Raw genomic sequence first — 18738 nt, 5'->3', positions numbered from 1 at the left:
TATGTTAGGCTTGTTAAAATTTCTAGCAAGTGACATTCTGTTTATAATCAAATGATTCCATTCCATTCTGTTACAGTTGAATTTCGGTTAGTTGGGGCTTGTTAGTTCTGTTTTAGTTGAAGGAGTTTAAAAATGATTTCTCTTGGTCTCTTTTTTTATATGAGAAATTGTTAGTCAGTTAGTGAATTGTTGATGCAGTTGGTTTGTTATCCTGCTTTTGGAAATGCAAGTCCCACTAGAATTGAATATTAGGCTTCTATATTATGCAATGTGGATTGACCTGTTGTAGATATTTGGGTGATTGTTAATAATGGATTTATTATTGTGTGTGATGAATGGATTTGGAATGCATGTTGCTTGGTTGAAAATGTATGAAATTCAGGATTAGCATGTCAATTAAACATGGTCTCAAGGTAAGTTTTTAAGGCCTGGCAAGAATCAATCAAGGCATGACAAAAACAAATTATGATGCAAAAGGTGAAATTTCTTGTTCATGAAGTAAGTGAATGATGGAATCACGTGGAAGAATTCAAGAATGAAGATTCCATGTACATTCGAGTTTAGGGAATGAGAAAATCTGATAGTTGACTTTGGTCAATTGGTTGACCAAAAAGTCAACAGTTGACCAAAAGTCAACTTTTGTAAAAAATGCATTTGAATCATGAGGATCATGAATGCATGGGTCAAATGAAGTCGTCTTTTCCTTAAAACCAAGTTTAAGCCATAGTTAGAAGTAAATCAATCAATACTTTCAAAACATTTGAATCATGAGGATCACGAATGCATGGGTCAAATGGACTAAGACAATGGATGAATTAAGAATTAATGCACTACAATGCACCAAAGACCAACGACCTATGAATTTGAAAGCACCAAAGACCTAGAATCAATAAATTAGGAATGGCCAAGTGGAATGCACGTATGAATGCCAAAACCCATCCTTGAGTCAGATGAAATCCCAAGCATGTAGTTATTTAGGTTAAATGGGTGATTCCCATGATCACGTGGAGTATTTGGTAATGGATGAGGCATGATATGATAGGACAACACCTCTCTTAATGACTTAGGGTTTCCATCATCTCCATATGAAAGTTAAGCCACAAGGTACATTAGGACCAAATCTTCCTTGATTAGGGTTTAAACCCACCTGAGGAGCGATACCATAACCTTCAAGCTAGATCACTGATTTTATAAACCATAAACCTTGAATCGAGGATGCTCGTTAGAAAATGTTAATCATGAATGAATGATGCACGTGAATGGGTCATGAATGAGTATAGATGGATCTCAAGTTATAAGTTAGATAAAAAAAGAAAAGGGGAGGGTACATTTTAGGGTACAACGATACTTTATAATGGTCTCCATGTTACCCTGAAAAAGATCCATTTTCCCTAGAATTGGGTAAGATTTTCCTTGACAGCGGCATTATCAGAGTTGTATTCAACCATGAGCCCAGTCTTGCTTGCACGGGTAAAGTAGAGATGACGAGTCATCGTAGCTGTTTGTGGAAAATTGATATGGTAAGCATTTTGTTTTCTTGTTAGAAAAAATGCATGAATGCATGAATGTATAAGTGTATGCAAGCAGAAAAGAAAAAGTTTTTGAGGGAGTAAGTATGTCAGTTTGCATATATAGTCATACAGTTAGTAGGAGTAAGACAACATAAATATTTCAACAAAATCTCTTTTATTCATTTGAGGAACAAACAATAAAAATTATTACAACTCAAAATTTGGTTCAATGAACTACAGGAAGACCATCCTAGACTCTCTTAAATACAACTCTACACACTGATACAAAATGAAAAGCGGCCCAAGGAGTGTTGTGAGGAAACATGTCAGCATATGCCTCTTTTAGTAATCCAGGAAGGTCCTCAAGCGCATGGTCAACAAATTTGACCAAGCGTGCGTGCCCATCGTTCCAATACTATACATACTTAACAAGGTTGTACAATAGAGTGTGATTAGGTCCGCTTAAAAGATCCTGTAGAAACACCTCATTCTGATCTAGGAGGACCTGGAGGTGACGACTTTGGGTCTCCCAATGAGTGGCTTCTTCCTTCAACTGATTGTTATCTTCCAAACTCTTGTGTGCTTGACCTCTCAGTTCTTGAATCTCCTCAAAACTTTTGTCGATATCACTCTGGTGTTGTGAAAGAGTGACTTCTAGATGTTTGACACGACTTTGCTCTTCCTTAAACCCCTTCTGACATTTCTCTAACTGGTCTTGTAGATTCTTGATCTGGTCTTAGTATTTGATCTCCATTTTTCATGTGCAATATTGGGCTTCGGCTAATTTCTTCTTTTTGGATGCAAGGTTCTCATAAGTTCCCTTTAAAACTTCTCTTACCTTTCTTCTTTTATGTTGTTCAATCTGAATACCAGTGTCCGCTTTGAGAGCTCGCTCCCTCTTTTGACTGAGATTAAGCTTCAAAGTTTCCTTCTCTAATGTGACTTTCCCAGACTAGACCAGAGATCGACATTCTCCTTCTCCAATGTCTTGATAGTATCTTTGAGCCTGTCCATTTCAGAAATAGTAGCAACAGGTGGCTCAATAGTCTTGAAACTCATGGAAGGTTCCCATGGGTATGACAACTTAATCATCTTGACTCTTGACTTAACCCAAGCTGAATATGATACTGTCATGGTGCATGTTTGCTTACCCAACTCCTTATTCCCAATATGATGGATCTTACCCCAAGATCTGCGTACTTTCTTCATCATATCAAGATTCTCAACCCCTTTAGCTATAAGTAGTTCTTCCAGTTATTGGTCTTCAGGCTTTTCCTTCAATGGATACCTTAACTGACAAAGTGAGAGAACAGAGTTATAGTTGATCAACCCCCTTTAGTACTGATAAGAGGAACATTTTGAAAATCCCCACAACAAAATATAGGTTCAACCCCAATATAATCACGACTATACCAGATAACATCTTCGACATCCAAGAACATCAATCTCTGCGACCATTTCAATGCCCCAACATTATCAGTAAACGGTCCCCTCTTTGGAAAGTGAGTCATGATCCACTTGTGAAATAGAGGAATGCAACTGTTAATAGTCCCACCATTATTCATATTTCTCCAATGGAAAGAGAAGAAAACATCAGCTAGCAATGTGGGAACTGGATTCTGGGAGATAAAGATGGTGATGGCGACTTTGTCAATGAACCCTTCAACAATCGGAAATAGAACTAGACTATAGATAAGCAAGGAAAATCTAGCATAAAATGCATCCAACTTCTAGTGTTGGCAAATAAAGTGGCTTTCTCAAACAAAAACTTAGACGGAAGACCCTTGGCATTACCCTTTCCTTGAAAGCTAGAATCAATCAAAATTTTCTTCATATGCAAGGCTTGTGCTATCACGGCAGAATATGGGAAACTATCTTCGCTCATGTAAGGCACCCGATCTTTAACCGGTAGATGAAGCAAGTGATCAAATTCTTCCAGCGTGGGAGCTAGAAGAAAATCATGGAATGTGAAATAATGCAAAATGGGATCATAGAACTGTGCGAAAGTGAAGATCAACCATGTGTCTTCCTTAGTAGACAGAACCCTAAACAAATTACCATATGCCTTTTTGAAGTCCATCTTGCGGTCATCAACCAAGAAATCACCAAGCTTCCTTAGTTCATCAAACTTAGAGTCCCTTAACTTGTATTCATAAGTGTTCCTCCTGTCGAATTTCTCCATAACTGAGTAGACAATTGGAACTGACAAACAGAGGGTTCCCTGAAAAGATGAAAATGCAACAGACAAAATCAAACATTATGATGCAATGATGTCATATGATACGATGATGATGAGATATCATATAATCAGAGTTCTGACATATTCTGGATAAACTGCATATTTTGTTTGTTGCAAGTTCAAAGGTCCGACGTATACACGAGAAATAGGTATGAAGGGTCCTGGTTTCCTGCAAAAACCCAATATCCCCCTCACATGTATGTACTATCCTCAAAGGGTGGTCCTAAAAGGTTCCTAGAGTTAACAACCCATTTTGAGATACAATTGCCTTAGACGAATGACTCGTCAAACAATGATGCTCTCAAAAGGATCTACTCTAGGTGTGAAGTCTCGTGTCAACCATGATCGCAGAGTAACTCCACGGAGATCAAATATGACTCTAGTCACATTACTATCATGTGTTTATACTCAAACTCGGGTATAAAGCTTTTCTCTCATGTATCGTTACCCCAACCGAACAACAACATATACAGATATCCTGAATAGGAGAAGATACAAATAATAAAATAAATGGTGAATAATATAAAGTGAGTAAAGCAAAAAGATAAACACCTAAAATAAGCGTAAACAACCAAAAATAGGCTCGACTCCTTTTAGCGACTAGGAAATACTCCAAGCAGCAAAGTCGCCAGCTAAAGCTAGCAGAAATATACCCAAATGTATCGAACGCTCGAACATACAACATAGTCGCCATCGAACTTTATTTATTCCTGAAGGAAAGGGAAAACATTGATAAAACCCAGGGGAAAGAGAATAACTGGGTAAGGAAGTCAGTTATGCAAGGGAAGGGATTAACACCCCTAACATACTACATGGGAACCGTTTTGATCGTTCTTACTTGAATGGGTGTTATATATAAAGATTACTCACAAAGGAATAAGGGAAAAGAAAAGAATAGATAGAGTGCTCAGTGAGGATTAGGGCCATCATGCCTATGTATCCTTATAGTGTAATAAGGAATTCAGAGCTCCGTAGTTCATGGCTAGTGGTGGGAGGTGAAAAGAAGTTGTGATCAAGGTATGGTCTGAACCAAAGGATAATGGTTTGAACTCCAACAAGGGATGAAAACTGAACTCAAGAGTAAAACTGGTATAAACTAAGACGTGGAGAGACAAAGGTATACCCACTGTATTGTCATATCGAAAAGAATGAATTAAGTGTTTGGCATCAAGGCAAACATCTTTTGGTTCAAAAGCTGACATTGGATGGAGCTCAAAGAGATAGTGTATTTGGGCTCAAATATAACAGTGTATCATATGAAGTGATTGACGGTAGAATATGAATGCATCATGGATATGAATGGAATGATGGGGGAATATTAAGCAAAGTCATAGAAACGAAGGGTTTGGTAAAAGTGACTGAAGAGTATGGTTCAGAACCAAAGGTAATGGTATACTGGAATCTATAGAAGAAATGGTATTTGCAACCCAAGAGTAAGTGTGGCACGACTAAGATGTGGAGGGATAAAGGCATACCCACTGTATTGTCTTACCAAAAATAATGAAATAAGTGTTTGACATCAAGGAAAACATCTCTTGGTTCACAAGATGGACAAATGTCCTAAAAGGGTATTTATGGGATTCCAAAGAAAATTATATATGGTTTCAAAGAAATAGTATGTCACTGGGGTGAGCGATTTATGATTGAAGGTAGATCATGGATCATGAAAGATATGAATGGTTCCCTAAGGCATAAGGAATAATTATGATTATGCTCGCCAAGGATTCACATCCTCGTGCCTACGTATTCTCATCATGCAATGAGAAAGTCAGAGCATTCATAGTTCACGAAACCACGACGATAAAGGAAAGATAAGGAAGTGTTTGCCTACGCAACTAGGACTAACAAGACAAAAAAATTCAAGGGTATGACTGAAGTGATAAACAATATAACTTGTACCAATAGAATGGTAACATGGGAACCCATAAAGGCAAACTGACTTTGAACCTAAGAGTAAAGAGGTATAAACTAAGATGTGGAGTTACAGAGGCATACCCACTGTATTGTCTTACCAAAAAGAATGAAATAGGTGTTTGGCGTCAAGGTAAACATATCTTGGTTCATAAGATGGACAAATGTCCTAAAAGGATATGTATGAGACCCATAAGAAGGTGTTGTTTGGATACAAGGAACAATATATCACTTGCTGGAGAACAAACAATTTGAAACCAAAGAAGAATGGTACGTTGGATTCATGAAGGAAATAAGCCCTGAACCGAAGAGTAAAAGAGGTACAGACTAAGATGTGGAGGAAACTAGGCATACCCACTCTTGTCATAACCAGAAACAAAGAGAATTAAATGCTTGACATAAAGGTAAACATCTCTTGGTTCAAAGGAAGGCATTGATTATGGAATCCAAGGAAAAATGTATTTGATCTCAAAAAGATTATATTGATTGAATAGAAAAATGAATAAGATAAGATCAATGAATAAGGTAGAAATAAATAAGGTAGCTCGCGGGGAATCTGAATTCTCGTGCCTACGTATTCTCACCGTGTAATGAGAAAGTCAGAGCTTTCGTAGTTCAGCCTACTAAGGCTGACAACAAGATGATTGAGGAAAAAGAAGTGATTGATTGATAATGGAATATGAAGAGTGCTTGACAATTATTCGATTTGAATCACACTAAAGTCTATGAATGAGGGAAAACGCTTTGAATAGCCAGGGCTTACACCCCGTATGCAAAGTCACTCTAGATAAGGGTAGGAGAAATCCGTCTCATTATTCCTCATTACTTAAGGCTCATGGCGTGTTTTTTTTATCATAACTGACAAGTTGTTTGAGAAGAATCCTCATTGTTGCTCCTTGAGTTGATGTTGCTTTATATGAAGAAGACTTGGCACTTTGTTTGATTCTCATTACACTAAAGTATATGAATAAGGGTGAATGCCTTAAATAGCTAAGGCCTACGCCCTATACGCAAAGTCACTCTAGACAAGGGTAGGAGAAACTCCGTCTCATCATTCCTCATTTCTTAAGGCTCATGGCATACAATTTGAATCCTAGTTAGCAAGTGTTGACCTTTGATGTATCTTGTATAATCTGATGCTTACTTTGACTAGGTTGCCTTGCATGAAAGTTTGTACTTGAAGCTTGGAGATCCACAATATTAGAAGTAGTCCTATCAAGCAATCAAGGGACTTTTGATCACTTGAATAGACTATGGGATTATACATGATCAAAGGATTTAATTGATCAAAATTGCTTTTGATCAACTTGAATCAGATGGTTTGAATTAACTTGAAAATTGTGATTAATCTAATCTAAGGGTTAATATTATTCACAAGCTATTCCTAAGGGAGCATGTCATGTTAATCAGATACTTCATGAAAATCAACTTGATCAAACTAGCTAATTATTCTAAGTTAACTCTAATCCTAAAGGAACATGCATTTATATGGCTAAAATAACAAAAATAACCCATAAGGGTAAAAAGGTCAAATTACATGAAATATCAGTTAGGAACAAATTTTAAATTCTAATAAAATTCTAACTAGAACCTAAAATTTGATGAAGTTCTAAAACCTATTTAAACCTAATTGTTTAGAAACTATGACTAAATTCTAAAATCAATTAAAAAACTAATTAATCCTAATTTTATTCTAATTAAAATCCTAACTTCATTAGCCCTAAATTCTAATTAAATCATAAGAATCTAATTAAATCCTAATTTTTTTGATTAACCTAAGTAAACAGGATTAACAAGAAAATCCTAATTAGATCTAAAAATTAGAATTAAAATGTAACTGAACTAAAGAACTAAGGGGGTATGAAATGATAACAGCAATGCTACAAAATGGAGATGATGGACCTACCTCCGGAGCTGAGGGTTGCTCCGGCGAAGCGTTGAATCGGAGAAGACGAAGTAAGAGACGGAAAATCACTTGATTATTAGGTACAACCTCGTATGCTTCTTCTTCTTCTTTCACTTCCTCTTTGACTCAACTCTTTCTCTTATGAACTTCTATGATACGATTGAGCTGAGAATGACGCAAGGTTGAGCTCGCTCTTCTTGAAGCTTCAATGTGAAGCTTCAATAGAGTTCAGAGTAGAGCTTTGAATGAGAGAGGGAGATGATTGGGATTGATCAAAAATAGAGTGAGAGCGAAAATTCTGAGATTTGTGATTGTGATGTGTCCTCCTCTAATGATTGGCAATGATGACCTATTATAGGGGATTTTCTTGTAACATAATGGGGCAGGTTAGGTCAGTTTGTTAAGAATTAGGGAAGGTTTGTTATTAATGGTTAGTGTGTTAGTGTAATTCAGTTGAATTCTGTTATGATGTTAGTTGTTAGTTGAATTAGTTTAGGTTAGTTTCAGTTAGAATTGGCAGCAACTAGTCTATGGTTTGAAATAACTTAGAATGGATTAAATGGAAAAACTGGATAACTGTTAAGGGACTTGGGAATCCTATTGGAACTGTTATGTGGATTTGATTGGCTGCTTGAACTATTATGTCATGCTTCTCTGTGTTAGTTAACTGTTATGGATTTTGAGTCATGTTAAGGAGTTTGGTACTGTCATGAGTTTTGATCATTGAAATTATTTGTTAACATCTGATCTTGTGTTGAGTTTGATTACCCTTAGAATGTCCATGATATGCTTGTTATGCTATGTTTGTTTTACACTAATTGCAATGGCTTGAAAGGTTATGGTAATGTTAGTTAATTGAGATAAAATGAATTCAACTAGCACCAAAACTATGGAAAATGCAGAATTGATTAATGAATTAAAACTGGGTTGTTTGGGTTGTGAAATGAATACAATGTCATAAAACTTGAATGATTAGTACATGGGTCCATTAAAGCCAACTAATAATTGTCAATGGGCTGCTTATGCACCAATAGACTAAGTTGTTATTGCATTGCTCTGTTAATGGATTGGTATGCTTGTTCTATTATACCTTGTTGCAATTTGGAGGAAATCTTAATGTTAAGCTATAACCTATGGAATTGATGTTTGTTTGATGCTTAGCTCAATTTGGGAATAGACTGGCCTGCTGTCTGATCATTACATGCTGACTGTTGCAGGCTAGTTGGATGGGAAATGATGACCATGATGTAGGGTTATACCTGTGTAGCATCAGGATGTGTTGACTGCAATAATGTATGGAATGTTCAGGTCCTGATGCAGGTCAGGTATGTGTAGAATAGTAGGAATTGGTTTGGCCGCATATTGCTTAAAATATCATGGCTTGGTGGTGGTTGAAAGTCAAGGTCTTGTGGTTTTGGTTGCTAAGCTTGCATTGTTACATGGTATGCATCCTTATGTCATTTGCAATTTGGTGAATCATGAATGTATTGCTTATTGGCTTAAATGACATGATGAACTTGGTATGGTTTTGCAGGTATGAACATGGTTTCAAAGCAATCTTCAAGGCATGGCAAATTTCACAAAAAAAAGGTTTCTTATTCATGAAGTCAATGATCATGGAATATCATGGAATGCAAGGATAATGAAGATGTAATGAGTTTTAGAGGATGAAAAACATGTTACTTGACTTTGGTCAAGTGGTTGACCAAAAAGTCAACATTTGACCAAAAGTCAACTTTCACAAAACTTGTATTTTTTGTGTTTTCTTTTGTAACTGATGTAAATGCCAACTGTATGAATGAATGGACATTGATTTGAATAAAATGTTCTTTATGATGGAATGGATACATGACTTATTTCAAAATAAAACTTTGCTTTCCATGTTTATGCTTATGCCATAACTTACCATGAAACTTTTGAATGAATTCATGGATTAAGAATGAACATTAAAAGACTCAAATCAAAGGATCATGACTATATTATGACATAATGGATAAAAACCAATGGACTATGAATCAAGGATAATAGACTGGGCACCAATAACCACTGCATTATGGACCAACGAATGCACCAAGTGACTTATCAATATGCCCATGAAGCATAATGGAACCAATGAAATAAATGGACTAAGAATACCATGGGGTATGAAGAAATGTAACAAAGGCTTGGATTAATGGACTTGGATGCACATGACATGGATGGAATCTTGGACAAGGCTTTAGATTAGATGAACCCCCAAGTAGGTAGGTTAAATGATCAACTTGTTTGAATTGATTTCCATAAGCAAGAAAAAATGTGATGATTGATGATACATACCATAATGATTAGAAACCATCCTCTAATGAATTTTGGTTTAAACAAACCTCAAGGTGAAAGGTAAAGCCAACAAGGCATACTAGAACCAAGGCTCCTGATTAGGGTTTCAATAACACCTCTTTCAATAAAAGGCTTTGGATGGCCCAAGATTCTTCCTAATCAAGTCTTCAACATATGAACCCCCAACTAGGGTTCAAGAGTCGAGATAAGACCTAAAGACCATCCATGGAGCCTTACAACCAAAACAACATGAGACCAGGGTTTGAGGCCTTTGAGAAATACCATGATGGAACTTTGTTGAATTCAAGTCCCAAAGATTAAAGCATTAGGGTTTCACAACCCATATGATCAGATGAATATCCAAGCCAAACCTCTAAGGTTTTATCCACACCAAAAATCCTAGCTTTGCAAGTCAAGAACTTTGAATCCATAATGATTAGCCACTAGGTATGAATGAATGATTGATGCATATGTATGAAACATAAGGGTATGAAAATGATTCTAAAGTTAAGGTTTGGATGAAAAGGTGAAAAGAGGAGGGGAAATTTTGGGGTACAACATGCACCTTCATAGTTAGGCGTCCATTTTCCACACGGATATGTATGAATCATCATAACCTTTCTTAATACCAAATCTTCAACCTTGAGATTTCAAGGATGAACTTTCTTATCGAATGCCCTCTTCAACTGCCTCTAATATATTTGCCCATGGAAAATGGCTACTAGGCGCTTCTCATAAATGAGATTAAGTTGATCCAATCTTGCTTGTGTCCACTCAGCTTCATCCAACTTGACATCCATTGATATCCTTAAAGAAGGAATCTCTACTTCAATAGGCAGTACTTCGTCCATGCCATACACGAGAGAGAACAGAGTTTCCCCAGTGGAAGTGTGTACCGAAGTAAGGTAGCAATGCAAAGCAAATGGTAGCATTTCATGCCAATCCTTGTACGTCTTTACCATCTTCTGAACGATCTTTTTGATGTTTTTGTTAGCTGCCTTAACATCACCATTCATCTTTGGACGGTACAACGACGAGTTATGGTGTTTGATCTTGAAGTCTTTGCACAATTCCTTCATCATTTTGTTATTGAGATTAGAACCATTATCAGTAATGATTTTATTTAGGACCCCATAACTACATATAATTTCCTTCTTCAAGAAGCGAGCAACCACTTGCTTTGTAACGTTTGCAACGAGACTACTTCCACCCATTTGGTGAAATAGTCAATGACTACAAGGATAAAGAGATGCCCTTTCGAGGCAGTAATCTCGATGCGCCCAATCACGTTTATGCCCCACATGGTGAAAGCCCAAGGTGATATCAAGACATTCAGCGGAACCGATGACACATGTATCTTATCGTGGTAGATCTGGCATTTATGACATGTTTGCACATGACGGTGGCACTCAACCTCCATTTTCATCCAATAGTAGCATGCCCTCAAGATATTTTTAACCATTATATGCCCACTGACATACGTCCTAAAGGAGCCTTCATGAATTTTAATTATGATTTAGTCTACTTCGTGTTTATCCACGCATTTGAGCAGGACCGAGTCATAATTCCGCTTGTAAAGTACATCTCCACTTAAGAATAAATTAGTCGAGAGGCTTTAGAGGTACTTTTTATCCGTAATGGATATATTCACTAGATATTCTTGCTTATCCAAATATCTCTTGATATCATAAAACCATGGATGACCATTAGAGTCTTCTTCGGCTGCCAAATAGTATGTTGGTTCATCCAAGTAGTCAATGCAGATAGATGGTGCTTCATTCTTCCACATAACCTTAAACATGGATAGCAGAGTGGCTAAAGCATATACCAGTTGGTTCCCCCCTCGAGGAATATGGTGGAACATAATCTCCTCAAAGTATGGGGTTATCTTCAAGATATTCTCTTTGTACATGATTAACTTGTGATCTCGAACTTCCCAATCTCCCCTAACTTTGCTGATTACAAAGGCTGAATCTCCATAGACTCCAAGGATCTTGATTCTTAAATAAATGACTGCCTCTATGCCGAAAATACATGCTTCATACTCCGCCATATTGTTAGTGCAATCAAAGAACAACCTTGTAGTGAAAGGTAGATGAAAACCGGTTTGAGAGGTGATGATTGCCCCAATTCCATTTTCTTGGGCATTGGAAGCACCATCGAACACGATTGTCCATCGTGAACCTAGTTTGGGTCCTTCCTCCGGGTCTGGAATGTTACAATATATAATGAACATAATTTCTTCATTAGGGAAGTCGAAACACACTACCTTTGATGGCTTTCTGCGTGACATGTTGGATGTCATATTCGGTTAGTGCCATCTGCCAACGAGCAACTCTTCCTATGAGAGCAGGCTTTTCAAAAATGTACTTGATCAGATCCATTTTGGAGATCAAGAGAGTTGTATGAGTTAGCATCTATTGCCTTAAGTGTTTGGCAGCCTCTGCAAGTGGACAACATGTCTTCTCGAATAGTGAGTACTTTCTCTCGCAGTCGGTGAAATTTTTGCTTAGGTAGTAGATTGTGTGATCTTTTCTACTTGTTTCATCGTGTTGTCCAAGAACACATCCTATATATCCCTCAAGAACTGTTAGGTACTGTAGCGGGGTTTTCGTTACCTTTGGGTTTATTGACTAAACCAAAAGTCAACATACAATTCGAGTCGCCACCGCACTTTTATTTGTCCAAAGGAAAGGCTAAAAAGCGAACAAAAGCCAAGGTAAGAAGTTTTTCAAATAAAAAACTAATAAAAATGTCAGAGATCTAGGTAAGGGGGTTGGTTATGAAATAGGAAGGTTTTACGCACCCAAAACATCCTTTGTACTCTAAGGGAACCCTTTTTGCAAATATGTGTTGTAGGTTGGTATTTGTAAAAAGATCTGTGCAAAAGATTGGAGGGATAAGAAGAGAATAGATTATATTTACAAATTTTGTTGTTTGAATGGATGAACCCATTGCCTACATACCATCATAAAGGAGGATCAAAACCTTGTAGTTCGGGGTAAAAATCTCAAAAATTGGTGAATTGATTTGATCAAAAGCCTTAAGGTCTTTTGTTATTAAAGGGAGAAAACTCAACCTAAACCAACAATCCACCATGTGAGGAAGGCTTCAACATACTAGTGAAGGGGTTAACCCTATAATAAGCATGGAAGACTTATAATCCAATCACTAAGGATGAGGTGAGATTTACATCAACCACTATGATAACTCAAACCTATGACTAATGTTTTGAAAAGGTTTAACAAGTGGCCATTGAAACCAAAAAAACAACTTGAAGTGAGTTATATTTACAAGTTAGATTTATTCACAAAATGAAGTCAATGTTGGATTAAAATTTATTCACAATGAGTATTTATGAAAACGGTTTTGAAAAGTCAAAGGCTTAAGGCCTAGGTTTCTAATTTAAAACAAAGTCAAAGTTTTGAAAAGGATTTTTGGCTTGGTTAGAGTGGGGAGAAGAAGAGAAAGGCTAGTCCTAAAGCAATGCAAAGATAAGAGGGGAAAGATAAACCCTTGGAGTTCCTTTTCTTGAAGTCATATAGATGACTCAAGATGCTCCTTTCCTTTGGACTTAGCACACAAACAAGCAATCAAACAATTTGAATTCAAGCTCCTAGGATATCCATTTGGCTTGTCTCTTAACTTGGCTACTCATGACAATGATCCTCTTTTCACCATCTCAAAGTGGGATCCCTATCACACACAAGCAAATATCAAAAAATTCACAACATAATAAAGGGGAATGGACAAAGAATAAGTTTGAAGGGAAATCCTTTGAGGTCAACTTTGAAATTTAGCATTCTAAAGGCATGAGGCCTAGTTGCTATTCAACAAATTTTGCATTCTAAAGGCATGAGGCCTAGTTGCTCTTGAACTCCTTTAAGCATAGGTAAGTCCTAATTCTAAGTCCTTTCTCCTTTTGCATTTGATTCACACAAAACAAACACAAAGCAAACACAAGATAACAATATATTTATATACAATAATGGGCTCAAATGAGCAAAAGAAAAATGACATAAACATAAAATATGTACTCAAGTGAGCAAAGGGAAGATCAATATGAATAATGAGCAAGAAATAAATGGCATTAAAAGTAAATGGCAAGAAATTAAAGGCTCAAATTAAAGTTAGTAATTAGTGAGGTTATGTTATCTTGTCATAAGACAATGTAACGCCATGTTAAGCAATCGTAAGTGGACTAATGTAGTAGTCACACCTATCTGAGGCCAGTCAATAAAAATATAGACAAAGAACACAAGTTAGAGATCATGACTAGTAAGCCAAGCTCCATAAACTTGCCATGCCAAAACAAAAGGGGAAGGGCCTTGTATTGACTTTAGGTTATTTGCTTGACCAAGAAGCAACCTATCTTGGACAAAAAACAACTCACTTGATCATGGATCAAATTAAGTTTGGTTTGGATCAAAGAAAGTTAAACCTCTCATTTGTCAAGACCAACCATAAGACTTTAACTCATTGGCCATTGATGGAAAGAAAGGGATGAAGATGAAAGGGAGGGGAAAAGAATACAACAATCAATTCCAATTGATTAAATATGAATCAAATCATCATCAATTAACACCAAATAGAAGAAAATAAAGATAACAAGTCAACAAGTTAACAATATTTTTTTTTTTGGTATTTTTTGAATTAAAATAAAAGGCAAATAAAATATAAACAAATAAGGTCAAACCTCAAATTCAATTCAAATCAACTTTAAAAAGTCCAATTAAATTCTCATAGGTTCAACATAGTCAAACAAACTTTGACTAATTTTCTCACAAATTTTTGAAACCAGAAAGTAATTAAAAACAATTAAAAACAATTAAAAATAGCACAATATGAATTAAAATCTCAAATAAATCTCAAATCAAATAAGAAATTAATGAGACTATTTTTCATTGACTTATCATGATCCATAAATGCTATGAAAATATTTTTGGATTTTTCAAAAGTTAGAAAGTATTTTAAAATGAATTAAAACTAATAAAAATCAAATAATCCAAGAAAAATATCAAATGAAGTCACAAAAATAATTAAAAATCAAAATATGAAACTAGATTTTTCAAGAAATTTTTTGGAGTTGGTCTCATATTTTTATGACTTCAAATGAATTTTTTATGAATTTTTGAAAATCAAATGAATAAACTAAAAATAAAATAAAATAGAATAAATAGAAAAAAAAACCACAGCCGCGTGATGCAACGCATTAATTGACGTGGCAAGGGTGAATGGTTCAGATCATGAGGAACACGATGCAACCAAGTCAAGCGCGCCACATAAGGTATTAAATGAAGTAAAAACAATGGAGGATCAAGATTAAAACCTGGTATCCAAATCCAATGGCCAGGAGACAAGACACGTAATGGTGGTGGTGGAAACCACTGTCTTCTCCGGCGAGTCAACAGAATCCGGCCACCAGTTGCAGAGAAAAAAAGTTTAATGAAAATGGAAAACAAGGACATGGAAATGAAGCTCGTGTGGTGGAGATCATCACTGTATCCATGTGTCGCACCTCAAAAAAATGAGATCATGACCTAGCGAAGCGCAATCGCACGCTCGCAATGATGGACTAAATAAAGTCGCCACCGAACTTTATTTATTCCTAAAAAGGAAAGGGGAAATATCGATAAAACCCAAGAAAGAACGACAATGATTATGGTCGTCGCAACCAATATCAGGGTTCAGGAGTCGATTACGCAAGGGGAAGGTATTAGCACCCCTTACGTCCGTTGTACTCAACGGGAACCATTAGGTTAATTGTGCACGTTATTGTTAGCTTAGAAATGTTAGGCTTCTCGAGTTATTAGGTGGGAAAGAAAGAAAGGGTGAGAGGAGAATATTTTTGGATTTTTAACGAAGGACTAAACCTAAGTTTTTTATTAGTGGGTCTGACAAGATTTCACAATCCTGCTCCTACGTATCTCAAAAGAGAATTCAAGGCTTACGTAGTTCTGGGTAGAAAATGTTTGTTTGTTGGTCGATTTTAGCGAAAGCTATATTGTATTAAACGATGAAAACATTATTTTACCCAAAACAGATGAGGAGCGGATGTATACCACACATCAAATGGATTTACAAATCAACATTCGGAAAAACGTCACTTATCTCAAATCAACAATTGTGGCCGAAGCATTACTTTGCATCATCTCAAGACAAGATGTCTTTCGTTTATGAAAAGGTTTTTTGATTAATCGCACGGCGGCGAAAAAGAGTTTGATTGGTTGGATGTATTTTTGGGCTTGAAAGACGAGTACTTATGACTTGCAAGCTCTTACAACTTGGGTCTAATACTCGGGACTACGTCTGAATATTTCACCCAGGTAATCTTTTTCTTCCAATTATTGAGAAAATGGTTTGAACATTTATGAGTGTTTTGGAGGGAAGACGAACACTTATGGCTTACAAGCTCTTACAACTTAGGCCTAGCATTCGGGACTACGACGGGATATTTCATCCATGTAATCTTTTTCTTCAGATTTTATTGAGAAAAGAAGTTTGAATATTTACAAATATTTGAAGAGAATACGAATACATAGGGCTTACAAGCTCTTACAACTTGGGCCTAATATTCGGGATTACGACTGGATATTTCATCCAGGGTAATCTTTTTCTTCAAATTTTATTGAGAAAAAGACGTTTGAATATTTACAAATATTTTGAAGAGAAGACGAATACATATGGCTTACAAGCTCTTACAACTTGGGCCTAATATTCGGGATTACGACTGGATATTCCATCTAGGGTAATCTTTTTCTTTTAATTTAGTTATGAAAATGGTTTGAAGTGACTTAAGGATAATTAAAATGCACACAAGTAAATGTGAGCATGCAAAAAGAAAAGAGCTCATTGTAAGAAGGCCCAAGAGTAAGCCAAGCAACAATCTATGCGTTCAAGCGAATTTCAAAAGCTAGATTGAATTTCAGCTTTGAGATCGCAACACAATGAAAAATAACCTAATTAATCAACTAAACGAACTTAAGAATAATTCAACAAATAATCATACAAATTCCCTTATATATATATATATATATATATATATATATATATATATATATATATATATATATATATATATATATATATATATATATATATATATATATATATATATATATATATATATATATATATATATATATATATGTTTCATTTAAATTATAATCAACTAAATAAATAAAAATAAAAATTTAATATATTAACTAATTATTAAATGATTAAATTAATAATAGTAATAATAAAAAAAAGAAAAGAAAGTAAGAAATAGAAAAAGTAAAAGGGTGAAAATAATTGGGATGGGGTGTAAATATTAACCTTACTTGGGTCCAAATCCAATAAAACAAAAAAAATGTAATTAAATCTAATCTACAACTTAAATAAATTATAATGAAAATGAAAAAATAGAGAAAATAAAAAAGTACATGGGAGAGGGGACGTTCACACGGTGTTGTAGAGAGATTGGCATGTCATTTTTTCAAAATTTGAAAAGCCACCAACAAATCACTGACATGTGGCAATGCAAATATCAAAACAAAACAGAAAACAGTAAAACATAAATTGGAAAGGAACAAAATAAATCAACTTCTTTCTCTCATCTCTCTCGATATGCTTTTTCTCTCCAAGCACAAACTCAAATTCAAAATTCAAATATTCCTCTCAAAATAAAAATAAAAAACTCCAACAAACAACATACTCCAAGATGGATTTGCAGGAAAATGAGTTACCAATCGGAGAAATAATGGTTGAATCCAAGAGATGAGGTCGTATGATGTTGGTGGTATTCGTCGGCAACTTCGAAAGTGATGGGTTGTTGAGTCTGGTGGTTGTGTAGAGTTGTTGAGGGCGCGGTTGTCAGAGAGAGGAAAAGGGATGTTTGTTTAGATTTGTGGTGCGGCGTATTGGATCGATTCTCCGGTGTTTTCATGGTTGTTGTTGCATTAGATTTGGGTTGTTTCATGTGTAGAAAAGAAGAAAAGTGGTCGTTCATGGCATGAAGCATATATCAACATGGTTATGATGTGAGTTGTTTAAATGGTAAATGGATAGAAAGCAAGGATATAATATGTGGTGAAAGGGGTACTATGTGTGTTTAGTGTAAATGAAAAAAATAGCACTTTGTTTTGATAGTAAGAAAATATAATGTAGCATGGACATGTGTGTTTAATGAAATGAGGAATAAGAGAACAAACACCATTCTCACTTGCCTGAACGTGAATCTTCCACTTCTTTCTATGGTTTTTTTTTCAAATTTGAAGATGAGGGAGATGATACTAAGAGTATGCGCCGCTTCGTAATTTTTTTGTCCCCCCTTTTTAGTTTGCCAATGAAAGTATATATAGCATAAATATAGGGTTTTTTAATATTCAATAATGCCAAATTTACCCTTCAATATTTATTTGAAATCAAAATGAAACTAAAATAACTATGTCAAATAAAAATGAAATGTTTCTAAAAGATAAGATAAAATCAAAATAACTATTTTATTAATTCTATTTATTTTTTATGAACATGTTGACAAAAAGATAAAAATATATGGACTCAAAATGAATAAAAGTCGAGCGCGAAAGTGCTCGAAAAATTAAAATGAATGCACCAAAATGAACAGTGCGAAATAAACTTATTGGAAAAATACAGCGTTTCTTTTAATTTTGAAATAAATTTTGACCGGTTAAACAGGCTCGAGTTGATCAAAAAGTGGCCGAAAAATTAGCTGAAAAATAAATCGAGCATACCAAATTAAACTACGTAAAACATAGATTAATAAAGTTGGTGTCTGGAAGCTTGATTTTTTTAAAAATTTCATCCACTGATTTGACGCACATTCGAAAATTAATTCAACCGGTCTGCCTGTA

At 35.4% G+C, this 18738-nt stretch overlaps 1 long non-coding RNA gene across 1 annotated transcript in view; it reads left to right on the top strand.

The window, feature by feature from the left end:
* Positions 1-9369, top strand: part of LOC127128818 (uncharacterized) — a 40886-nt gene extending 31517 nt beyond the window's left edge. The window contains exon 3 of the long non-coding RNA XR_007806042.1: positions 9158-9369. This is a non-coding gene — a long non-coding RNA (uncharacterized LOC127128818). The remainder of the gene's footprint in view (positions 1-9157) is intronic.
* Positions 9370-18738: the final 9369 nt, after the last annotated feature.

Source organism: Lathyrus oleraceus, chromosome 3 (genome assembly GCF_024323335.1).
Source record: "Lathyrus oleraceus cultivar Zhongwan6 chromosome 3, CAAS_Psat_ZW6_1.0, whole genome shotgun sequence".
Lineage (NCBI taxonomy): Eukaryota > Viridiplantae > Streptophyta > Magnoliopsida > Fabales > Fabaceae > Lathyrus > Lathyrus oleraceus.
The sequence above is the reverse complement of the archived record's forward strand: the minus strand, read 5'-3'. Positions and strand labels throughout refer to the sequence as shown.